Below are 27,115 nucleotides of genomic sequence, written 5' to 3'. Positions count from 1 at the left end.
TGTGCAGGTGTTTAGGTACATTTTCAGCATGCTGGTGACATAGATTCAGGCATATGAGCAACTGATTTTTAGTGTATGTCTGTTCTATATGGTGATCAAGCATAGAGGGAGAATTGCATGGACTGATACATTCTTGAGGTGGTTACATTGGATCTTTGATTTCATTGAAAAGCTGCCACATTAAGTAAGTTAGAGTAGAGTAGCAGATGAACAAGTCCACTTGGACATTAGTTTCAACGTTTTGTTTGTTTTTGATTGATGCTCATGTACAATGAGAATATGGGGTTCTCACAGCCTCCCCTGTGGAGCACGTTTCCCACAGTTGGAGCCAGCTGTTACCCATTGTTTTTGTAGGGGTACTTATAGAAATGCTAAGCTATCATACAGTCAGCAGTCTTTTACAACTACACAAAGTAACACTGGGAAAAGCATGGAAGTAGAGTTTGTTTTGGAGGATTATTCTATTAACTGAAGATCTTTTGAAAATTCTGCTCTACTTATATATTAAAACAAATTTCTGCGTGTCATATGGATAAACAATACTGATCAAACAACTGTACGCCAGACAAGAAAGACACATTTTCCAGCTTTACATATACTGTTGAAGTCTCTAGGGCTCAATATACAGGGGTGTTGGTCGAATGACATTACTGGCACTATAAGTGTAATGCTTGTGATTTTGATAAATGGGTTGCTATTCCAAATATTTCTTGCTCTGAAACTACTGTTTCAAATAATTTGACCTCCCATATTGAATATTCTCTAAGAAAAAGGGACAGAGAAGTGGAAATGTAGTTTGGAGAACATGAGAAACAGAACACAAATAGAAGGCTATCTGGTTGTGATGTTGTTGTTGGGCATAGAAAGAGAGTTTTTTTTTTTCTTTTGCCAGATATTCCACCGGTTTGTTAAGGGCCAAGGCACTATCTAGCACAATGTTTCAAAGAAATTAGAGGAAGGAGTTCAACTGTTGCACAGGAAGGCTATGGAAATGGAATTGTACTTCCCGAGCAAGGATTCTGTCTCACTTCTTTGTTATATAGACGTTTTCTTCAGTTTATTGATAAAATTGCATCTCTTCTGCCTCCAAAGTACACTAAACTTTATTGATTGTCTTCAAGCTTAAATTCCAGTGATGTTTGTCGATTAGGAGAAGTGTGTGATAAGCAATCGCAAATCCTGGTGCTTTTAGACCATGAGCTCATGCTAGTGCAGTATATGATCCATCAGTTGAGTGGGGTTGTCCCGTGCTTTAGTGGCTACTGGCCATTGATAAACCAACAAAGGAGGGTTTGAAAATGGCCCAAGAATATTTGGAGTCTGTTGTTGGGGTTTACTGTTGTAAAAACAGATTGTTTTTCCAACGATCAATCAAGTGTGGGTTTTATTCGGGCGTAATCTCCTTTTATGTCCGTAGCAAAAATCAGTTGTGTTGTGTGACCAGGCATACATTTTCAGCAACAACTTGCACTTTATCCAAGACACTTGATTTGGACATTGTGAAGCCATTGGACAGCCCAACGACCCATGGAGATGACGGATCTGAAAGAATATATGCTTTGAGATGTGTTGTGGTCAATATTTGAAGTTTGGAGCTGTATTGATTAATGGCGGCTTTTCGCAACACACATTGGCTCGATGATCTTGGTGCCAATCGACATTTTGCCATTCCGTTCAACCATTTTCAATGGCAGTTTATTCTTATGTGAATTGGAGGCTGCGTCATTGTCGTGAGAACCTTGACGATGGCAGATCTCAGGGCAAAAACAGAGCAAGCCAGAAGCTCGGGTTGTGAGGCTGTGGCTTTAGAAGATAACTTCTGATCCTCTAGGCTCTGTGTTTCAGCCCTTCTGGAGTGGCTAGGGTTGCTGGTTTGGAGACAGGACACCGAAAAAATCTCCATCACACGATTGTTCCTCACAGTCAGAGCGTGAATAGAGGCAGGGATCAGGCCATAGTTTGGTTGGGGTTAGGGTTGTGGGACTAGAATCTAGATATGGCTTAAAAATACATATATTGTGTTATTCAGGTTCCCCTCCAGCAAACTGTCAAGTGTAGACCAAATCAAATGTGGACCCCACACAAAGCAATATTGAATCTTTGCTTAACTAAGAAACGATTAAACTGTTTTGTGATGGGGATCAATTTATTTTGAGTGGGTCTTCAAATTATTATTGTGTATGTGGCTTTGTCCACTTTTCCTTTTATTATTATTTGAAAGCTAGAAAAAGACTTAGTCTAAAGGAGTTAAAGCCTCCTCCTATAAATAGAGGTGCTTTCCTCATTTTGAAATCATGGTTGGATCAGGAGAGCCTTCCTCTCTCTTTGAAGATTAATGAAGACATTTTTTGAGAGTATATTTTGTTGAGTTTTTTCTAATGTGGTTTAAGTGTTTCTCTTTATCTTAATATATGTCTCGATGCATACTCTTCTAACTATTCTTGGTAATAAGTTATATTGTGCTAAGGCTAATAGTTTGTACCATCAATGAGCTAATATTTTACATGGAAGGAGCCAACTAGGGGAACACCTTTGAGTTTCTTTGCTTACAGGTGGGTCGATCTAAGCAACTGGAATGTATCTAGAGGGGACCTTTGAATTGTGTAGGATCTTGTATTCATCACACATAGATTGAAGGTTGGAGATGCCACTCAAAAGAAAGGCCACTCCTAAGCAGATCTAAAAGTTATTAGGGAGGTTAAGCAATAGTGGGGGTGATATTTGTCTTAGACCAAACCCACTCCCTTGAATTTAGCTGATGATATCGATCTAAGAGGATCTCATTTTGCCACTCGGTCACCTTGAATTTATCGTCTTTGATGTATACAAGCACTAGTCTTCAAGTCCTTCCATCACCTCTTTCTTCATTTATATAAGTGTTAGTGATCCTAATATGGGAGCCCTCCTCGAAGTTGGAGGAGAGTTGGATGAAAGCGACTAAGTTGCTGAGGTGACAATGGTGACTTATTGAGGTTCCACTTGGATAGTATGATGTGGGTTAGAGCTTTCACTATCTCCAACATACAATTTGAGCGGAAACAAGGATCACTTGCTATTTTGGGATGGTGCTATGAAGCATTCTCCCATGTTAAGAATATTTATTGTATTTGCATGTATGCATTTTGAGGGGTGCACTATTTGAGGCATTATCTTACCATTTGATAGATTGCTTGACATTGTCAACCACTCATTTAGAGGAGGCACCCTACCTTCTTGTGCTATTTTTAGAGGATGCTGCTTAATTATTCCATTATTTTATTGGTGTTTCCCTCTATATAGAAGGGAACTCTTCTCCATTTCATTTGGGTAATTGACAATTGGAGATCTAGGAGTTTGAGAAGTGATGAAGTATCAAGCTTAAGATTTGAAGCTTGATGGAAATTGTTTGTACTACCACTCTTGAATATTAGGAGAAGGTTAGCTATTATCCACATTGATATATGGTTTATTTATGCTTTTTGGTTTTTTGTTCATGTTGTTGTAGATTCTTCTTGTTGTCATTCTTTTATAAAGCATTAGTAATGAAGTTTTAATCTAGGAGTATGGCAATTTTTGGAGGTTATCCCCTTTGCTTTATTTGTTGTTTTATTTATGCACTTGTTATTATTTCTATCAACTAAGTTGCAGATTTGGAAGCACATCTTAACCATTAAAAATTTCCCTTGTAATTTGATTGATGAGTGGCAATCTTAGCCCTTCAAGACTAGATTTCTACAACACATTTCTAGCAAATTCTTAAGATTCAAATGTATCATATTAGGGACTTTCTACTTTAAGTACAAACACCTTAAAGATAAATGTATCGAATAATTTCTTCATCTACCAATTTTTGGAAGATAGTAAACAAGCCTTTTCTGCCATATGACCTATTTCAAAGTAGTTGTTTGGGACACATTAGTTCTTTCAATTATCCAATCCCTAATGACTTGATTATCCCATCACTGATTGGCACCGATCTCCTTCCATCTCTTTTAATTCCTTGATTTTGTCCTTCATTTTTCTATCTTGTATTTATCCCATTTCCATTGCCATCTTATTTCATATACTACAACTACCATTTGTCTTGCTTAGGCTAACTCTTCATTAAATCACCGTTTGCCCCTAAAGGCGACAATCCATTATCCATTGCTTTTGGGGCAACATTGGGGTAATTGGGGCAAAACTTGTGAAAGAATCCAAAATTGGGTTAAGTGGAGGGAAACTTGTAACCCCTCACATTAAAATAAGGAGAATATTGTTAGGTTCTTATAATACTAGTGTAACCCCCATATTGTTATTGTTTTTCCCCATAGAAACCCACTATTGTTATTGTTGAGCCCTTACATTATTATTGTTATGTAGGCCCTAATTATATTTTGACCCTTTAGACTCCTATATATACCAAGGAGGTCTTGTCATTTGAATCATCTGAGAATTGTTCATTTATGTGATGTAAGGGGAGGTTGCCCCCTTGAAGAGGCTTATTATCTAGTCGTTGATCTATCTTCTTTTATGTTTTTATGCTATTTTTGATTTGGATACATAACATTTGGTATCAAAGCTCTTGGTTCTAGGGTTTTACTGCTTCAAACAAGTCATTGTGGCATTTTTGCGATAACTTTTATTCTGTGAAGCTTCAGACTATGAAATTGATACCACGCAAAGGCGAAATCTTGATGAACATTTGGTCACAATTTCAGACCTTGGTTCGCTATATTTTTAGAGATATGGTCCAAGGAATCTAGGATTTCTGCATACTCCATAATTCAGTCTCAAATTGGTGTTCTGGGTAAAATTGTCATAACTTTCTCTTTGAGCATATGATTTGAATTTCGTAAAAAATGACTAAAAATGCACGAACTTTAGTTGCTTGGGTACAATTTTTAGGACTGAAGGTTAAAACAGTGACACATGGCATCTCATACAAGTTTGCTCTTTTGAACTAGTCCATAATCAAGCCATCATGGGAGATTTGACATAACCTCACCTTGAAGAATCCAATCTCAGCCTAACTGGTGGGGTTACAAAGAAGACATTAAGGGCTACCACAAGACATAATTTCAGACCTTGGGAGGCTAAAATCACAGAGATACAACAGTTTCAATTCAACCCTATCAATAAGCTCAAAATCAAGCTCTTAAAAGGTGTGTATTTTTAAATTTGCACAACTTTTGTTTGAAAAATCAATTTGAAATGATTCAAAGGTTATAGTGAAGTATCTATATTATTAATTGATTCCAAAATGCTTCCCAAACAAAAATATTCTACACCCATTAAGCCCCTAGAAAGCTCTACTAAGACGCATGAAGAAGAAGAAATGCTGCATGATATATCAAAATTACGGGGCCAAGTGCAACAATTTTTGCCCTCATAAAGAGAAACCAAATTTGAATGTTAAGATGGATGGTTTAGATGCAAAAATAAAAAGGGGACATGGACAGTTTAAAAGTAGACATTAAAAGTTTGAAGGAAGGTTTGACAAAGTTGCTACAAGAAAGGCTTCCTATTGGTGACAAGGTAGTCCATGAAACTCATGATGAGAACAAAAGGAATGTGAATCATGATTTTAGAGACACTAACTTCAGGTTGAAGATTAAACATATTCCAAAAATAGATATGAGGAAGTTTGATGGCAAGGATCTGGTAACATGAATACTACAGATGGAGCAATTCTTTGATCTACACGATGTGTAACACACACAAAAGGTACACATTGAATCTTTATATTTAGAGCCTAATCAGTTTGTGTGGTATCGATGGATTTGTTCTCGTAAATCACTTGTAACTTGGACTTTTTACAAAGGAATTGGTAGCACATTATGAGGATACAAAGAGCAATACCTTTAGCTAATTGATAGATCTTAAACAAAAGGATTCGGCTGTGGAGCACATTGAGGACTTCCAAAGAGTGAATATCAAGGTAACTGATATTCTAGAGGAGCATCTGATTGTTGTAGTCCTAGGGACTTTAGAGGATAACATCCAACATGAGGTTCGCCTTTGGCAACTTAAGTCATTAGAGAATGCATTCAAGGTGGCAAGAAAAGTTGAAAGCAATGTTATGGCAACAAGAAGGTCTACCACTCACAACTATAAAGATGGAAGTGTTATTGCTAGCCTCCACAACCTACAAGGATGACACCACAACAACTGGAGGGAAAAATAACAGAAGGGCTTTGATACAGTTGTGATAGCAAATACACTAAAGGTCATAATTGTGTTGAGAATAAATTATTTTACAGAGATTGTAAAGAGGAGGAAGAAAAGGAACAAGAAACATCAAAAGAAGAAGATATACACCAGGGACCAACCCTAGGTGTTGAAAAAGAAGAAATAAATTCGACCATATCTTGTAATGCATTGGCGGGAATTGCCCTCCTCAAACTCTCAAGATAGAAGGATATATCAAGAATAAAAAAGTAATAGTGTTGACTGATTCATGTAGTGCCCATAGTTTTATTCATTGTAATATAACCAAGGATTTGATTTGCTTTCTATATCCAACACCAAAGTTTCAAGTAATGCTTGCAAATAGAGGAACTATAAATTGCTCAAGGAAGTGCCATAATATCAATTTAACCATGGGGGAATATGTATTGAATAGTCCAATGCTTTCCATTCCAATGGGTGGTGTTGATGTTGTATTAGGAGTCCAATGGTTACAATCTTTGGGGACAATAAATTTTAATTTTCAAGAACTTTTATTGAAATTTTTCTGGGAAGGAAAGGAAATTGAATTAAGGGGTATCATAGGGAAACTTGAGAAGATAATCAACTCTAATGGAATTGCAAAGCTTTTGAAGAAGGAACAATGAGTGGTAGTTGCACAATTATTCTCACTAGATGTTCAAATATCTAAGTCATCCATTTCTCCAAATGTCCAAAGAGTCCTTGACAATTATTACAAGGGATTTGATACTCCCAAAGGTCTCCCAACTATTTGAGATCACGATCATGCTATTCACTTGATTCCAGGAAGTGTTTCTCCAAACATTAGACCTTACAAATATCCCTATGCGCAAAAGAGTGAAATTGAACGTATGGTTGCATAAATGCTAGAGGAAGGTATAATTAAACCTAGCCAAAGTTCTTTCTCTTCTTTAATAGTATTGGTGCACAAGGATGGATCATGGTGTATGTGTCAGGATTATAGAAAGTTCAACAAGATCCCTATTAAAGATAAAGTTCCCATTCGTATCATTGATGAATTGTTGGATGAACTACGTGGAACAATTTACTTCACCAAGCTGGATCTTCGCTCAGGATATCATCAAATTAGAATGAAGACAAAAGATATTCCGAAAACAAAATTCATAACTCATGAAGGTCTTTATGAAATTTTGGTAATGCCTTTTGGCCTTACTAATGGCCTTATTAATGCAAGGCCCTTGGAAGCCAATCTGTGACAGAGCAGGTTGAACTAGGGTAGTGAATCATCCAAGCAACTTTGTAAGACAACAACTTCTCCGTGAGACAATTGTTAGATGAGTGTAGCAAGATGCTAAAGATACTACTCTAGCAATGAGGATAATATTGGATAGGAAAGGATCTATCACAAACCCTCCTTGGCAGTGCAGTGATCCTTTGGAAGCAAAGAAGTTCAAGCTGATATTAACAACATTAGGGATTCTAGAAGATTTGCAATTTCTGTTACTAAATTATAAGGGATGTACATCACATACTGATTGCAACAACCCTAGGATGGACATTGTAATTTGATTTGTACTTCTAAACATTGTTTACTTGCTTACATCACTGTATTTCCACTATCATATTATTCAATTGAAAGATATTGTGAATTCTAGAGGAAATCTTGTTATCAACCCCAAGGGAAAAATTCACTAGGGATCAGAGCTAAGCAGCCTCCCAAATTGTGAGCATATGAGCCCCGTGTGCTTCTAGAAGATAGGGGAAATGTCACAATGCGGAGGAAAAAGGTTACCTATAGTTCAACCATGGAGGACAAGGGAGAACAAGACCTCATTGGCCTTTTGAATGAGCTAACATTAGATTAGCCAAGGAAAACAACAAATAACCCAATTGTTAACTCAAAGGTAGTAGCAGATAGCCCAAGGACAACAACAAATGGCTCAATTTTTTAACTGGGTCATGGGAAACCTAAACAACACAAGTAACAATGTTGCTAATGCATTGAATGTTGGTAACAAGACTTTTGCTAAAGGGAACACAAACCATAATTCTAGATCTCTCAATATCTTTGAATGTTCTAATGCAAGGTCATCTAGTGGAAAGAAAGTATAGACCTTTACTTCCCCAATTTCTAGATGATCTTAGAACAACAACCCAAGGAGTAGCAAAGCATAATGAAAACTTTATCGAATACTTTCAGGAGTATGCAACACTAGGGGAAAATGTATGGGCAACCATGACTTTTCAGGAGTTCAGTAGCATCAAGTATAAGAATAGAACCCAAGCACATTAAAACCATGATCGGATGTGGGTAAACTGTCCATTCCCTCTTTTGATGGATCATGCAAGTGTTCAACAAGGGCTTGGGTACAAAATATAGACACCTACTTCCAACTTAATCCCATGTTGGAAGTAATTACTATCAAATTTGCCACATTACACTTGGAAGGAGAGGCAAATGAATGGTTGTGCCATGGATTGGTCACCCTAGTGGCACTCCAGCATATAACCTCTTATGTGGACTTAACTCAAAGATTGATAGATCGTTTCGACTAGAAGGAACTTGAGATACACTTTGGAGAGTTAGCACAACTCAACTAGATTGGAACACCAGAGTCCTACATCTTAGAATTCCAACAGTTAACAGTCATGGTGAAAGATATTTTTGAGCAGGGGTTGATTATGCTCTTTATAGAAGGCTTAGATGAGCCATTCTACAAGGACAAAAATAAGAAGTCGTTTGAGAAAGATTGGACCAAAATGGACACGTTGGATGATGAAACTCGGTGTGAGTTAAGAATGAAGAAGCTTTGTTTCACTTGCAAAGAACCATGGGAGCTTGGTCATCGATGCTTGGGCAAAGGGAAAATCCACTATATTGAGATAGTATCTGATAATGATGACAAAGAAGATCAAACACCCGCATAAAGCAATGAACCTAGCAACTTTGAGGAAGAGCAACACATTGAGGAGACTTAAGAGGAGGAGAAGCCCTGTACAAAAATCAAGGGTGGTACTATTGCCTCTCTTTCAAGAACCCCCAAATATTACAGCTTCAGGATTAGGGGGGTCATAAAAGGACAACGAATCACATCTTTGGTTGATGGAGGAGCTACACACAATTTCATTGAAGCAACTTTGGTAGCAAGAAGAAGTCTTCCCACAAAAGAATCCGAGGGCTACAACATGATGGTCGTTGATGGGTACAATATTGCTTGCACATAGATGATCTTACGTCTGAGTGTAACACTAGGTAACTACACATTCACTAATGATTTTTATGTAATAGAACTCCCAACCACAAATGTTGTGTTGGGAGTTTAGTGGTTACACTCGTTGGGAAAGATCATAATGGAATACCAAGCAATGGAGTTGGAATTCAAAGCATCGAATGGCAACAGGGTAGTATTGAGAGGTATGTCTAATGGCACCCCCCAAACTGTCTCAACTAAAATAATGGAGGGCCATATTTAGGCATGAGGATGTAGCTTATGCAACTAGATGTATGAATACAAGCCAGAACACGTCTTATAGTAAATAACAACACCATGCAGACAATCAACTATTCCTCAATAAGAATGACCAAGTGATTGGTGATATCCTCCTAGGGAGGCCTCTTGATAGAGTTTTTGAGCACACCATAAAACTTGAAGAAGGGCCTAAACCTATAATCACCACACCTTACAGGCACCGAAAAAAGTTCAAGAATGAGATGGAAAAGGTCATCAAGGAACTTCTAGCTATGGGCCACATTACAACAATTTCAAGCTCATATGCCTCATCGGTGATTTTGGTGAAGGAGGAGGATGGCACATGGAGGATGTGCATTGACTATTGAGCACTAAACAGGTACCCTATCCCCAAGATCAACGAACTATTGGACAGATTGCATGGAGCAGTGTATTTCTCAAAGATTGATCTGTGGCAAGGGTATCATCAAATTCAGGGTTGAGAATAGGATGTGCCTAAGATGACTTTTAGGTGCCACTATGGGCTTATTGAATTCTTGGTCATGCCATTTGGATCGACGAATGCGCTAGCCACCTTCCATTCTTATATGGACCACATCTTCAACAAGTATTTGACGAAATTCCTCATAGTGTTCTTCAACGACCTCCTCATATACAACAAAACGTGGAAGGAGCACTTGGGACATCTGGATGAGATTTTGAGCATTATGGAGAAGCAGTCACTCTATGCCAAGGCATCAAAGTGTGAATTCAGGATGACATAGATTCTGTATTTGGGGCATATAATCAGTGCACAAAAGGTGTAGGTGAGAGAAGATTCATGCAATATTGTATTGGTTTATACCTAGGAACCTAACAGAGTTACAAGGATTCTTTGGAATTTGCAGCTATTACAGGTGATTCATCAAAGGATTCTCTCAGTTAGGCGCACCACTAATAAATTTGACAAAGAATGGGGCTTTTAGATGGACTTCCCGACTTCTTCAACAACCTCCTCATATACAACAAAACGTGGAAGGAGCACTTGGGACATCTGGATGAGATTTTGAGCATTATGGAGAAGCAGTCACTCTATGCCAAGGCATCAAAGTGTGAATTCAGGATGACATAGATTCTGTATTTGGGGCATATAATCAGTGCACAAAGGGTGTAGGTGAGAGAAGATTCATGCAATATTGTATTGGTTTATACGTAAGAACCTAACAGAGTTACAAGGATTCTTTGGAATTTGCAGCTATTACAGGTGATTCATCAAAGGATTCTCTCAGTTAGGTGCACCACTAATAAATTTGACAAAGAAGGGGGCTTTTAGATGGACTTCCCGACTTCAACCAACCTTCTGTATTGGAGTGCGATGTGTTGGGGGAAGGGATGAGAGATGTGCTGTAATATTCCTAGTGGGAAATATTAAGTGATAAGAACAAATAAAGCATAAATTTGTAATCATAAAACTAACACACAAGCATAATGACAAATTGCACCAGAAATTGTACCAAGAGCTAAGCCATTTTATTAACTAATAAAACAAGGTACATATAAATGAACAAGAGGAACTTGGGATTGCTACAACAAGCTAATCGAGTCCAAAGTGAAAATGGAGCTGCCCAAGTGCTGGAAACTGCTCTTCCCAAGTCTTTGCGCTAGCCCAGTAAATTCTACTACTGTTGGCTGGAATGGAATTGGTGTTTTGGCCCTTTAAACTGCTCAGAAAATTCTAGGAAATTAAATGGAGCCTCGTAACAAGGAAATGGTGGAAATGGTCCCAGGGTGAATTGTGCCTTTCTCAAATAATTTTTGTTGCTGGCTGCTGACTGGAACACTGATTTTTTTCCAGAAATAGTGCAAAAAATTCTACGAAATTAACCTTAGACTCCTCTCACCTAGGTGACCCCCAACAAGTGCAAATCGCCACATCTGGCCAGAAAATACCCCATAGTTTGATATTACAAAATTATGCCCAAATCTACCACTGACTAAATTCTCCCTTAAGGTTTACCTATAATCTCTGACTTTTATCTCTCCACAATTCTTGTCCCTTCTTCCCTTGCGTAGGCTAAGCCAGAGACCCCTACTCACTTTCAAATGAAGAGAATTTTGTCCCACAAATTTGTTGCTCTTTGTCCTTGCAAAATCAACTCAAAATTCCCAGCTCCAACTAGGAAAATCCACCTGTAAATAAACCAGACTCCAACTCGGTGTATGCTGGACCACAATGAATAACTCTAATTGACTCTATGTTTGGCAAGACGCCCGGAAAGACGCAGAGCTGGAAATGATGTTCTCAGTGAAGCTCTATGAAAGCCTAACAATGGACTCTCTAAATTCACAACTAGGGAGGCACTTGAAGTCCCCCGAAGATGGGGTGGAATCCCTCTTGGAATTCCCGTGCTAAACAACACTCTACCCTTGCACTAAACAACTCCAAGATAAGATAAAGTAAAGTGCTAAGTGTAATAGTCAAAAGATGATCCGCAAAATGAGTCCCTCCCTTTATATTTTCTCTGAATCCTTCTAGGCTTCTGTGGGGGCATTTTCCACTTAGTTACTTTTTCCACCATTTTAATAAAATAATAATTTGCCGCCAATCTACAGTAAAATAATACTTCCCACCTTTCTCTAAAATACTAGTTGCCCCTTTTAAATAATATTACCAAAATTGGGCAAAATTCCCAAGCTCACAAAATTGGGGATATTACATGTGCTGATGCAGAAGGGACACCCGATTGCATTCGAGAGTTGAAAACTCAAGGACCTACAAAAACTCTACTCCATATACGACAAAGAGATGTTGTCCATTATGCACGCTTTGACGAAATTTAGTCAATACTTGGTAGGGAGCAGGCTCGTGGTCAAAACAAATGACAACAACTTGCATCACTTTTTGGAGCAAAAGTAACTAAATAAAAGCCAATAGAAGTGGGTAAGTATGATCCAAGCCTATTATTTTGACATTGAGTGCATAAAAGGAAAAAATAACATTGTGGTCAATGCACTTTCTAGGAAACCATCATCATGTTCTCTCATGGAGATCACCGAAGATTGGAAGTTTCACATATTGGTGGAATACTCCAAAAACAAGTTTGCTTGTGCACTGATGGACAACCTCATCCATGATGACAGTTACAAAATAGTAGATGACGTTATTTTCTATAAAGATGGGAAATATCTGGTCCTTGAGTCCACACTCAAGGAGAAAATCTTGGAGGCTACACATGACACACCATTACAACATGACACCAAGGGTTCTTCAAAACTTATTGACAACAAAATAAGGCCGAGCACATGTATTTTGCAGGTCTACTCCAACCCTTGCCGATTGTAGAACAAAAATATGAGAGCATCTGAATTGATTTCATCACAGATCTACCCAAGGCGTAAGGCAAGGATTACATTTATGCAGTGGTTGACAGATTGACCAAATTCGTGCATTTCTTCGCGATTCTAGTTGATTATAAGGCTGCATAGGTAGCAAAATTGTTCTTCAAGGATGCATTTAAACTCCATGTGATTGAGATGGCAGATTTATGAGTGCATTTGGCAAGAACTCTTCAAATTAGTGGGAACAAAATTGACCCCCAACACCAATTAACATCATCAATTGGATGGCTAGATGGAGATTGTGAATAAATGGATTGAGGGTTATTTACGTAGCTGTGTGACAAGGAAAAAAAAGGCGTGGATCAATTGGTTGCATCTTGGGATGACACCATTCAAGGAAATATATGGGTATGATGCTCCATCTTTTACTGATTTGGCCTCCGGGGATAGCGGGGCCCCAAAAGCCAAAGATTGGATATAGGAGAGCTAGGATAGCCTTGAGGTCCTTAAGGAAAATCTGTAGATTGCCCAAAACCAACAAAAGATATATGTAGACTAGCATAGAACAATGCGTAGTTTTGAGATAGGAGACCTTGTTTTCTTGAGATAACAACCATATATGCAATCTACATTCAAGGAAAGCGTTGCAGAAAAGCTGAGGCCAAAGTTTTATGGACCTTACAAAGTACTCTGACGGATTGGTGAGGTAGGTGAGGTAGCATATGAACCAGAGCTACCCGAAGGAAGCAAAATTCACAACATCTTCCATGTATCGTCTCTTAAGAAGGCCATCAGACAATAGGTCACTACATCCATTGAGCTACCCCCTTTGGACGAAGAAGGGAAGCTAGAATTGATTTCAAAAACAATCATGGCAGTTTGAGAAAGAAGATTGAGGGGCAAAATGATCTAAGAATATCTCATTAGATGGAAGGACATACCTGAAGAAGTTGTGACATGGGAAGGAGAACAAACATTGCAGCAATAGAATTTGCAATTGCTCGAAGGTAAGCAATGTTAGGAAGGGGGACTGTAATGTCCTCTTTTTATTAATTGTCCAAGGGAGGACTAAGTAGCCTATCCAACCTTGTAGACTATACTCAATGATAAACGAGGAGCCCATTATCCAATGCTTTTGGGGCAACATTTTGTAAATTGTGGTAATTGGGGCAAAATTGGTGAAGGAAGCCAAAATTGGGGTTAAGTGGAGGGAAACCCTCACATTAAATTAAGGTGGAGAGACCTCGAAAAGAATCTATAAATAAGAGAGAGAAGAAACTGTTTTCTCATCATGGTTGAATTGGATATCTTTGTTTTTGTGAGTTGAGACTCTGAGGGTTTTAAGGTACCTTTACCTTTGATTGGTTTCGATGGTGAAAGATTACACCCTAGCCAATCCTTCTTTCTGTTTGGCATAATTTTTCTAAAGGAAATTTTTCATCTGTATTGTCCTCTTTTTATTAATTGTCCAAGGGAGGACTATGTAGCCTATCCAACCCTGTAGACTATAGTCAATGATAAACGAGGAACCCATTATCCAATGCTTTTGGGGCAACATTGTGTAAATTGGGGTAATTGGGGCAAAATTGGTGAAGGAAGCCAAAATTAGGGCTAAGTGGAGGGAAACCCCTCACATTAAAATAAGGTGGAGAGACCCCGAAAAGAATCTATAAACAAGAGAGAGAAGAAACTTTTTTCTCATCATGGTTGAATTGGATATCTTTGTTTTTGTGAGTTGAGGCTCTGAGGGTTTTAAGATACCTTTACCTTTGATTGGTTTTGATGGTGAAAGATTACACCCTAGCCAATCCCTCTTTTTGTTTGGCATAATTTTTCTAAAGAAAATATTTCATCTATTTATTTGGCAAGCGAAAAGGGAGATTTTCCCGTGGATGAATTAGTGAAGGAGCTTGATGTGATATTTCTTTCTTTACCTTGAGTTTCTTGAGGCTAACATCAACGTCAGCGAGGTTCTGTGAGCAACAAACCATTATCAGAGTCAATGAAGGCCCTCTAGGGCAGTGTCTAAGGCTCACTTTCCCTCCTGGAGCTATCTTAGGGTAGTGGTGCAACATCAGGGCTTTTCCTAAGGCAACAAATACCACATTAAGACTCTTTGGGTTAACGTAAGGCCTTTGAAGGCCAATTTGTGACAGATAAGGTTTTAATTAGGGTAGTGAATGGAAAATTTCAGACCATAGAATTATCACACAATTTTTGAAAACAATAAATCAATGGAAGCAAAAATAAATTTCCAAATTCACAGATAAATTTTCTTGCTCTTCAAATTAGTTTTTCATGAAAAGTTTTCAAACTCCTGTAGAGAAAGAAATCTACAACAAAACTTGGTTGACATACAATCCTATAACATCCCCTTGTATGACTAAATTCATTGCTGGATTGTACGGTTGAGTTTGTTGGGTTAAAGTTTTGTTGTTGCTGTTGTTGTGCCCAATTTGTATGACCCTCTTGCTGCTAGATCATACAACCTCCAAAAATTGGTTGAAGTCAACTTCGTTGCTGTGGTTGTATGACCCTCTTTCCTAGCTTACACATTGAGCAATAACTCTGTCACTTTGTGCAACTGAATTATTGTATTTGTCGCGATGTTATTACCCTTCTGCCTTTATAGTCTTTAGTGAATGACTGTTAAATCCTTTTTAGTCTTGAGATCAATGTTTGAGATTAAATCCCAATCTCACTAGGGATCAACATTGGATAAAGCCATCTAATTTACTTACTAGTGTAATTAAATTACATTTTATTATACTTTTCACAACTTAAAAGTTAAAATTAAAAGGTTCTTCACTTTAATAAACTGAATTAGAAAATAGAAGGGTCTTCGAATGACTTCATGCACATTTGACCCAAAACCTATGCAAAAGTTCTTGTTGAAGCTACAACCATCAACAATATGAAATTTTACTTTCTCCATATGTAGTCCAATGAGTTTGGAACAACTCTTTACCATGTTTAAACAATTAATGGTAATGTTAAAAATTAAAGTAAAAGTTGACATTTTTCAGGCTAGTAAAGTAAAAATTCATCTTTATTTATTTATTTTAAGCAATTAACATTGTTATTGCTCTCGAGATTTATAGCTTGGGAGGTACTCCAAACCCTAGGCTAGACGGTGTTGGAGGAATGGGCTCCACAAAAGTGGCTTGTGGGCTTAGAACCCAAGGTGGGTGTTTTGTACGCAAAAGAAGTGGGGCGAAAACCATAAAGGAGATTTGATGATTGGACCCTTGGAGATGAAAGAGCACCCTTAGAGGAGTAAGGGGCAACTTGAAGAACCAAGAGTGGAGGTCTAGAAATGGAGAAATTAATTTTCATATGTTTTGTGGGCTAATTATTCTAGAGATTTCAAGTCGGCCTTGGCTTGAGGAGAACCTTTGATGGGCTAGACGTTTGCCTAATGAAATGTATAAATAGAGATGATGAGAGACCTCATTCCAACCATCCTATGAGCACAACATCACATAAACATACCTCTGAAGTGGCCACAGATCCTAGGGGATCTTGACGAAGGAGAGAAGTAGCATCTGTTTGTATCTTCTTAAGTTTATCTTGAGGGCCGAGTATGGCAGGAAGTTGGTCGAGGTTGTAAGGGAGAAATATGGGTAGATCCGTGGCATATTTGTGATGGTTAATCTCTGTTTGTAGGCCGAAGTATCTCAATCGCTGTGGAGCAGATTCGAACTCCCATTGCAGGGCTTTTGGTAGGTCAAAAGTGCAGACAATGGTAAGGAAGGTGCTCTAGAAGACAACGAAGGGAAGGAGTAAGTAGAAGGAGCCTAACCGCAGATAATTGAGCGTGATTTACGCTGAGTTGAGGGGCTGTAATAGGAATTACAGTCAGCCCTAGCAGAGGTCTGAGTACCTCAGTCAAGTGCATTGGAGCCCAAGCAAAAAGGAGTAGCAGAAAGTTGCAAAATAAGGTATGGTTTGGTTTCTCCTTTGTTTGATGTTGTTTGCTAGAGGATAGAGTCCATCCTAAAGCTGTAAGGAGGGCAACAAGCAGATGGCCTTGGGAGCCCTAAGTGTAGGACAAAGGAGGACTTTTGGACTGCTAGGAAAGGAATACTTTGATGCTCAATGACTGATCTTGGAAAAGGAGCTATTTGACTAGCCCTAGATTGTGTGTTAGAGAAGGACATCTACAATAGAAGTGGGCAACCCTCCATGCCCTAAGTGTGTCTTCATTGGGCAACCCAAGAAGGCACTAGTGGGCAGAAGTCCCTTAGAGTTGTGTCCTTGAAGGACTAAGGAGAAACTACTGGGCAATAAGTCCCAAAGGTGATGGGGGAGAAGCAGTGGGCAGTCTAGAGTTGTTCACAAATGGAGTGGTGAACAACTTGCAAGAAGACCCTAAGTGTTGAGTCATTGATGGACAGATAATTAGCTAGAGGGCAGATTGGAGTTGAGTTCAGTGACCTAAAGGAGCTGGTTCATTGATAGAGCCATGTTGGAGCTATTGCAGATTGAAGCCGAAGGACTGAGCATATGTGTTTAGGGTACGTGGACAGAAAGCGCTGTGTGGCCACCATCAGCAAGTAGTTCAAATTGTATCTTGTTCAGGGTAGATTGGTGGTCACAGTTCGTGACACCAAACCCTAGCTTGTGTCTTGTATCAATGGATGAGGGCCATTATCCCTGATATAGGAGCCCTACATAGTTGTATTACAATTTGTTAATATAACGAAGTTGGGTTGTTGAAATTTTAAAAAGTTGTCTATATTATGCATTGATTGATTTACTGTTGTTTATAATCTGTTGTGCAAAGTAGTTTGTTGTGGTATACTGGATTGGTAATGTTAGTGATTCTAAAACCCTAACCTAGATTCCAGTACACTGGAAAAAACAACAATTAGTTGCTAGCGTTTTTGGTCAAACCTACTAAAAAACCACAATCATGGTTTGATGTGTACAAGGAGAACTAGCTAAATGTACAGGGAGCATACTCCTTGGCCTTGGGAGCATCCTAGGGTGCATGATGTTGAGAAAATTGTTAGGGCAATGGTTAGTGTTTCTTATTAAATTGATTTCTCTTTTCTTGACAATTGCTTGTGATTCCTCTTTTATTTCTTTTGATTCTTATGTTCTTATCATCAAGATAATTGCCAAATAATGAAGATCACAAATAAAAGAAAGAGAGACACCAAAGATAGGTTCCAAGCTAGGGCAAGACCCTTCCAAGGGGAAAACCCAAAAGAACTTCTCTTCTTATAGAATCACTTTCAAAGGAGACTTCCAAGACCTAAGACCAGGCAAGCCACCAAACAAACCTTCTTCAACAAGGCAATATCCTTCTAAGCAAGAATTTCATTCTTAAAATAAAATCTGCAACCATTCTTGCATTTTTCAGACCTGTGGAAATCCCAAAGACCGCAGAGTATTCACATGTGTGGGCTAAACAAGGAGTAATTTTAAAGATCCATTCCTTCAAGGCATTCTTTCTCCCTTCGCTAGACCTTTCCTTATCTTCTATGGTTCTCGCACTTCTTTTTCTATTGTAGATCATATCAAGAGATGCGTGTGTTTTTTTTCTCCCGAGAGGTCGAAGTCCTATTCTTTATATGTTCTTCACATTGCTCCTCAAGCCTACATTAGACCGACTTCATGTAGGCTTAGCTGACTTGGTCTTGAGTCTTTCTAGACTCTTATAAACATTAAAATAATTTTTCTTTTCTTGTTACAAATGCCCAATAGGGTATTTTACATCATGACAATGACTTTGACTGAAGACAAAAATCCTAAAGCACTCAATGGGTGCTTTGACCTAATGACCAATGAGTCAATGACTTTGAGCATGAAACCCATCCTTCAATAAATATTTTTTCTTTTGCAAAAATATTTTTCTTTTTCTTCTTTTGACAAGTACATACGAATTACATCATGTCATGATCCAAATAGCAATTATGAAGACCGATACTAGTTACACTTTGCAACACTCCCTCTTAACTAGGGAGGTATTCATAATTGATCAACTGGTATAAGGACAATATTCACTTTGAAAAGTTCTCATAAGAAGAGTGTCAACATATGCAATGCTAGGGATCAAGATACCATTGCTACTAAGGTATCAACCCAACATGGACTAAGGTGTCATCAAGGCAACTTGCCACAATAGGTACCATCAGGCTACAACCCTAGTATCAATTCAACTAGATATAGGTACCATCTAGGTCTCCATGGTAAGACACCAACCCTCATAGGGATCTAGTTATCATCTAGGTCAAGATATCATCACTAAAACGAAGCTCCATATCATTAAGGCCATGATACCCTCACACATAGGGATCTAGACATCATCAAGGCCAAACTATAACTGAGTTGTTAATACCAACTAGGCCAAGATGTCCTCCCAAGTACCATCATACAGGCACGCAGGCCAAGATGTCCTCCCAAGTACCATCATATAGGCACACAGTGTAAGGTACTCATCTCTCCCTCTTAACCAATCCAAGCATGCTTATCAAATATTCAAACTTCTCAGGGAGAGATCAACACATCAACTACTTGTTCATCCATCAGAAAACACTGTAGCCTCACAACCCCAACCAATATCAAACTTCCAATATACTGGTTCTTATTATCAATATGCTAGCATAAAATTTGGGGTCCTCAACCATTTTGATGCTGCTTATAATATCCAAACAAATCTTGACGGAAGCTTCCTTTTCCAACATCTCAACCAACACCATACTCAACCTCAACACTACTCACAACATCCTTGTCTTATTCATGACACATTAAAACTAACCACCGGTAGTGCTTTAGCTATTATCTGATCTCATTCTCTCCTCATGGCCTTCACTAGATGAATGTTAGTCCTGACCCAATGCATGACACACGATGCAAAGAATTATGCGCCTCCCCCCCCCACCCCTTAACTAGGGAGATAAATACATCATTAACAACTTTATTCTTCCAGCTACTTAGGCTCTTTATTTTGCATCATCATGTCATCAAATAACTTTGATCTTTAGGAACATCATTTTAATCTTCATATGGCAGCGAGGTCATTTTTGTTTTAATCATTAGTGTAAGCATCAATGTCATCAGGGTTCCTACAACTCCCTCTTTCCATCATGCCCAACATCATCATAAAGCCATCATCATGTATGAGGTAGGAATACATCTTTACAACCTCTAGTAAACTATGTGCTTGCAAATCTTAACAACAAGTACAACCAAGCAAACAAATATATATGTACAAGAGCATGAAGTTAACTTTATCAATCTAGGGTTATCATGTCAACACAATGAGAGCATCTAGGGTTATCAAAGCTTCAATAAGAAATTAAACCTTAGATATCCAAAATCTATACCTTGTTAGGGTTTCAACTATAGTGGAAGCATTTACACCTAGGGTTTCACTTTCATGCCTTAGGATCTTATATCAACTTCTACTAGGGTTTTGTCATAAACCCTAGTCATCATCACCAAACGCTAAAAGGCTAGGGTTTCATGAAAGATAAGGGTTGATTTAATCTATAAGTCAAACACCCAAACAACATACGAATTTTCATGTTTCTATAGGAAAACCCTAGAGATGAGAGAGTTATTACCATAAATATATTTTTAAGACAAAATGATTGTACCCACTCATATGATGGGGACATACTACAAATATTATAATTTTAAACATACCTTGAGTTGTTCCTTGTACAAACTTTGAAGGGCTCCCTCTCACCATGACAATGTTCTTCAATGAAGCATCAACATCCTCATGGCCCATCTTCATATGAGTCTTTGTTAGTCAGAGTGCCCAAGGGATCAAGTTACCACTCCTTCTATTCATCACGTATGTTATTGCACAAAACTTAATATAGGATAATGTGCTTGAAGATCCACCTAGGAGATCTCACTAGGTGTGCCCTCTAAGATGCATGGATGATAAAATAGTATAATAATCCTCCTAGGAGAATAGCAAGTGGTCCACAAGAGTCATGTGTAAGTGTGCAACAAGTTCATGAATGAATGTACAAACAAGTGCACCCTCCAAGACAATCTCTAAAAAAGAAAGGAAGAAACCTTCAATATGTTTGCCTGCCCTCTAAGAAGAATTTCGAGGAATAGAAAGAAGAAGACCAAGCAGCATGGATGAAAAAGCCACATGTGTGGTTGTCGAAGTATGCCACATACCTACCAAGAAACGTCCTCAATAACCACCTCACATAAGATAATATATGTGGCAAGCCAAAGAGGTGAGGGCGCTCTCCAATGAAGGTCAAAAGATGCCAAGCATAGCTGAAATATCCATGTATTAAAGATGAGAGAGCGCTTGGGAGAAGTGTGCCCTAGAAGAGTGTCTTCTAACTACCTCAACCACCTACAAATAATATAATACTCTCAAATAAAGTGCCCCATAAGAGAATGTGCCAAGGGTGGTTAGGCCTCAATAATAAAATTTTATACCACAACTGCATCATAATGATGTCCAACCAACCCAAGAAGTGAACCATAGAGAAGTGTGCCCTAGAAGAGTGTGCCATGTAACTACCTCAACCACCCACAAATAATATAATACTTTCAAGTGAAGTGCCCCATAAGAGAATGTGCCAAGGGTGGTTCGACCTGAATAATAAAATAATACACCACAATCGCATCATAATGATGCCCAACTAACCCAAGAGAATGCGCCATATCAAAAGTTACATCACCTCGGAAAATCCAGGCAACATGATTCATTCCACCATAGCAACATCATAAGAGAAGGGGACATAACAAAGTGCTAACCCATCCAATCATCTAATGTATTTCCCGTCATACATCCAACACATGGCCATGTAGAACACCCCCTTCCTAGTGACACCAACATCATACATCAACACACCAAGTCACAAGGAAACATTAACAACATTATGAAACATCTATCTTTTAACATCATCATCTAACCCTCAGGTTTCTTAGACCATCTTCCATATCCAACAATAGCATATACACCAAACACCTAGAAGTAAACACAATCATCCAACCACAGAAAAGTGAGACTCCCCCAAGCCAAGGATCTTCAAGGAACCAGCAACCAATCTGTCAATTGTGATGAAAATCACAAAGTGGAAGCTCATATAATATGAGGTGTATTAGGGGCCGCAACAAAATGTTTCACCATGCGCCCCTCTTCTCGGGGGCACTTTTGGGGTAGTGAAATGACACACCACCAACCTTGTGGGATGCATTGTTGTGTAACATGGGTGAAACCTGATTGACTGTGCCTTTAGTCAAAGAATTTGGTGATTTTTTTGGGAGAAAAACAAAATTCACGAAATCCCCCACAGTGGAATATTTAGTAGGGTGTGGACTTTCACAGCTGGACATATTATCAATGATGTTTTTTGGGCTAAAACTGGCAAATTTGATGGCTGACTTGATAGCCATACATATTTTTTCCATAAAATTTGTACAAGGATAATTAAATTTGTACGCAAATGCACATGTAGACATTGACATGTCTTTGAACAATATATGATATTTTAGCCTTCTTTTAGGAAACTTTAACAAGTTTAAGATATTCTCTTTCAAACTTAAATGTGAAGTTTATCAAACTCCACTTTTGCTGAATTTGAACATGACACAGACCAGGTGACCTAGACTGTACCTGTGATGCTGATTGACTGGATCCAAGTTATGAATGTCATGGATTGGATTTTCTGCAGATAAGTTGAGAATGTGCAGGAGTCTTATCTGTTTCACAAGCTGTAATTAATATAAGTGTGCAGTGTGCCACAGTAACAGTTGAGCTCATAGGGAATTGACACTGGCAATTTCCAATATTTCTACCTTGTCTGTACTATTGTTTTGTATTTTGCTTGATTTCTTTAAGCTGAAGCACAGTTCATCTAATTATAAAGGTTATTCACATACTAACCATTCTGCCTTGCTATGATTTGCATAAAATAACTATTGAATATTGTAGCAGTGCCTTCACTGGTTGAATAACACATCTATACCATATTGAAAGTTGAAAATATCATAAATGTCACAAAAATTAACTTTTGGATAAATAACATAGGATGCCTTTTTGGGTTGGACAAAAATGGAAAATAAAACACACTATTGCATTTCAGCCTTGGAACAAAATCTTTTCTATGAAACGACAAAACTAACATAAAAAAATAAAAGGGATTTCCCACCCAATTTTCATACCTTGTATGATCCATATTTATGCCTTGGTTGTATCACATTTCTAATGATTTTTATTTTATTTTTTATAATTTTATGAATAAACAGCTATACTCCAAATTTTTCTGTTTCTATTTGCATTCCAGCTCTGACAAAAAATTCAGCATTTACCTGGTACTTAGAAACTGCAATTGACTTTTCTGGACAAAATAATAAAGAAGGGTATTGAATGGATTATGGAACGCCACATACACGGTGGCTTTGGTTTGGCAGCCATCTAGAAATAGAACTTAGCGTGCTACTTTATAATTTTATTTTTTCTTTTGTTGTTGCAGGTGACTATTGCATCCATAGTAATTTCTCCAATGAACACCCTCTAATTTTTTTCCATTTATGTGCAACATTCTGTATTTTGCATATTTTGTCTACACGCCGCATTCTGCCATCATTATTTCTGAGTCCATTCTCTTTTGCTCCAACAATGTTTATATTGGACATTTATGTCCACAACAAGGCTTCAACTTTTTCAGTAACTGTGCAAGAAGGGTAATAAATTATAATGAAAGCTAAAGTTTTGCCATTAAAACCTTGAAAAAGAAACGACCAAAGAAGTCAATAGGCCAATGCATTCAACAGAAGAGGCAATGACCAACACATGCTATCATTTTGAGGAGCTGCTTGAGCATCTAAATCTATATTTTAAGAAAATTACTAGTAAAATGCAAGAATCATATTCAGCAGAAGAGTCCTATAATTTTTACAGCAAGCCATGTGCTAACCAAAGTTTTCCAATCAGATGGGTGTCGAGGAAAAGCCTCACTTCTTTCGTAAAACTTGGTGAACAGCCAGGTAAAGAGGATCTTTGATAAATAACATATGAACAGTGGAAAACGAGAGTGGAGGAGGGAATATGAAGGCCAGTTTAGTTTCTAGTGGATCTCAAAAACTAGAGTGTGCCTAAGCTATTTTCTCATCTTGCTTAATGGTTCGCACTTCCTGTTGAGTCCATTGTAGCTGGACAAAAAATTAGAGGACACTGTTAATTTCTCTCTAAGGCTGAGAGTATTCTTTTGTTTGTTTGTTAACCTAGTTTTAAAATACTTGTTTATGTTAGTAATGGACATTTAAATGATAGAATGGTCCTTTATTAGGTATTCTTAGGTATCCAATTCTACAGAGTGCAATGTTCTTGAGTATCGGTATTTGCCAGTGAGCATAGTTGGCAAATTTTGCTAAATTTTCAACATGCATGAATTTATAGTCTCTGATACCATATACTTGCTTTTAAAGGTTTCATTGAGATGTTCTTACATTTAGGAAATATTATTTGGTTATATCTGAATTGCATGCTTATCTTTTATACATAGCGTTGCTTGAGGTTAGTTAACTGTGGCAGGATATATTCTAAAGGCCTAGTTACTGTGGCAGATTGCAACACTGAAGGATGTTGTTACAAAGAAAGATATCGAGATTGAACGCTTACAGACATTGAAGGAGTCCAGACTCCATGCTCAAGATACTAATTCTTATAGTGAAAAACTTAGAACGAAGGCCACAAACTCTTCGCTGCAATCTCAGAAAGTGACGACAGGTGGGCAAGGTAGCCGGAATCGGAGTCTGATAATTGAAGGATCAGAAAGAAGTGGGGTAAGATTGTTCAACCTATCTCTGAGTGATACAATTCACTCTTAAATTCTTTGAATGATTATATCTAGAATTTATTGCTGATGTTTGATTTATTGATTGAATGCTAAACTGCAGGGACAACAAACATTGACTGGTCAAGCTCTGAAGCATCCCTCGCATTTCTCAGCTCAAGATAACTCCTCCCAGGATATTGAATCTACGTCAACTGGAGATTCTGATGATATTTCTGGAAAATACCATACGCCGGTACCAATGCAGCAGAGTATGACATCAACAAAGAGGTCTGTGGATTCCAAGGCGACACTTAGCACATCTCGAGTTTCACGTTTGAAAACTAAGCTCCGGCATGACACGTTATCAGAGCAGGGAGATGTTCCGAAAGAAAACCGTGAAAGGGTCCATAGTAGTACTGAATCTTCACTTATTGGAACTGCCTCTCAGGATGAGGCTACCCCTACACACACTGTAAAAATGGAGAAGGATGGGGAACCTATTTCTTTGGCTGATAGAGTCAGAAGAGTTTCAAATGCAGACAATGGTTCTGAGATCGATGATAAGCATTCTGAAGGTGGATGGCAAGAGACCTCATTGAACATGTCAGAGATATTGCAGCTAAAGGTTCAACGTATACCTTCGAACCAAGACCTGGGAAATTTGAGAGACTCGTATTCTTCACTTGAATCAGCACATCACATTCCCCCCGATGTTGAACTTCTAGGCCTGCCGGATGGAGATCTTGATGAGAGATTAAGTGACATTTCTGATGGAGATCTTTCAATGGGAACAGAAACGGATGGTTCTATGTCGAGTATTGTTGAGCTTACACTTTTCCCCGAGAAAAAGGAAAGTGAGAAGCTTATTCCTGAAAATGAAAAGAGGTAGGGTTTATAATTTCTAGGTCTTTTACTCGTAAACTTTTATTGAACATAGAAAATTTAATTGATCATTGACCACATGAATGTTCAATTCAGATTGATGGCACCTTCACGTATTCCCCGGCCTCCTCTCAAGTCTCAACGCCAATCATTAGTGCAGCCTCACACTAGAGTGATGAAGTCCTCTAGCAGTGCACAAGGAAATGGACAAATTACAAGTATGTTTTCGTCGAATTAATGCACCCCCACTCATTTGTTAAGTTTTGATGCCTGCACATGCACCATATGCTTCCAGAATCATGATGTTGAGTTATGATCTTGCCTTTTTCAGATTCTACTTGCACAATTGACTCCTCTCAAAGGAGAGGGTCTCAACAACAGTCGGCAGTTGTCTCCCTTCCGAGGAGAGGTTCTTGCCCACAACTGGCAGTTGAGTCCCCTCTAAAGTCAACGTCTCACCGTCAGTTGGCAGTCGACACATCTCAGAGATCGGTACCTCGTCGGCAGTCTACCAGTAGCCAACAATCAGGGTTCTCTTCATCATCAAAGCGACGGCAGTGACATTGTACAGTTCACTCTAATGGGTTTTAAGTAAATCAAACACATCAGAACGCAAAAGAGATACTTTCAGTGATTATACCGTCCACAGTTAAAATGGATTCCCATACTATAATTATTCTTCATTATTTCATCACGTAACAGTGAAGGTATATGTACATAAAAAAAAAGTCCAAGGTAGTGTCTGATTGTTGAGCAACAGAGGCAACTTTGGAATTTTTGGGTAAAGCTTCTGTCTGCAGTTTTCATAGTGTATGCGTCATTTGGTTGCTCCAGTGCATCAATTATTAAATTTTAGTTTTTGTATCGTACAAGGCTTTTTGTAATGCAATCGGAATGCCTGTCGACTAGGACACTAAACAGCTTTAGTATATTCAATTCGACTGTTGCTGAAAAACATTGAAGTTTCTTGTATTTGGAAGGAAAGGTCCAAGGATAAAAAAAAATGTCCAAGGACTAACTTCTTGACGTTTAAGCGACTAGGACAGATTTATGTTAGGTTATTTATTTGTATATTTTTATATCAATTCTATTTTTCGATTTTCAATTGGGTACATATCAATATTTTATCATTTCGAGAATGACATATATATATGTATATATGTCACATCTCTTACCCCCCTCACTGTAAGAGCACCTTGTTTCCCTCGATGCTTTCTCTCTGGGAACTTTCTCTCAGGGAAGATAAATGCAAAGTAGAGTCTTTTATTGCCATCCATTATCACGGGACTTAGTTTGAGCAGTCAAAGAAGCCAAATGATCCCTTGCAAGTTCTTGCATGTTTCGTTTGCCAATTTATCATAGCTCAGTAAGACTCTTGTAGACAATCCCATTTGGGTTGCATGTTACCTAAAGATCTGGCAGAAGATGTTTCGAGAGGATTCTTAATAGTAAGGAAATGTACGTTACATGTGGGAATGTATCAAAGGACTGGAATGTATCGAACTAAGATCGTGATTGTGTTATTTCAAGGTCTATCTAATTTTA

The 27,115-nt window shown here is 38.2% G+C and overlaps 1 pseudogene across 1 annotated transcript in view; it reads left to right on the top strand.

Annotated features, from left to right (window-relative positions):
- The window catches only part of LOC149262279 (kinesin-like protein KIN-14C), an 88,308-nt pseudogene extending 61,633 nt beyond the window's left edge, over positions 1 to 26,675 (top strand). The window contains exons 19-22 of the transcript XR_016258933.1: positions 24,477 to 24,695; positions 24,810 to 25,573; positions 25,667 to 25,788; positions 25,902 to 26,675. The product of XR_016258933.1 is annotated as a kinesin-like protein KIN-14C (transcript). The remainder of the gene's footprint in view (positions 1 to 24,476; positions 24,696 to 24,809; positions 25,574 to 25,666; positions 25,789 to 25,901) is intronic.
- The last annotated feature ends 440 nt before the right edge of the window (positions 26,676 to 27,115 follow it).

This window comes from Pinus tabuliformis, chromosome 6 (genome assembly GCF_031772625.1).
Source record: "Pinus tabuliformis cultivar Carrire ecotype Pingquan chromosome 6, CPIR1, whole genome shotgun sequence".
Lineage (NCBI taxonomy): Eukaryota > Viridiplantae > Streptophyta > Pinopsida > Pinales > Pinaceae > Pinus > Pinus tabuliformis.
The sequence above is the reverse complement of the archived record's forward strand: the minus strand, read 5'-3'. Positions and strand labels throughout refer to the sequence as shown.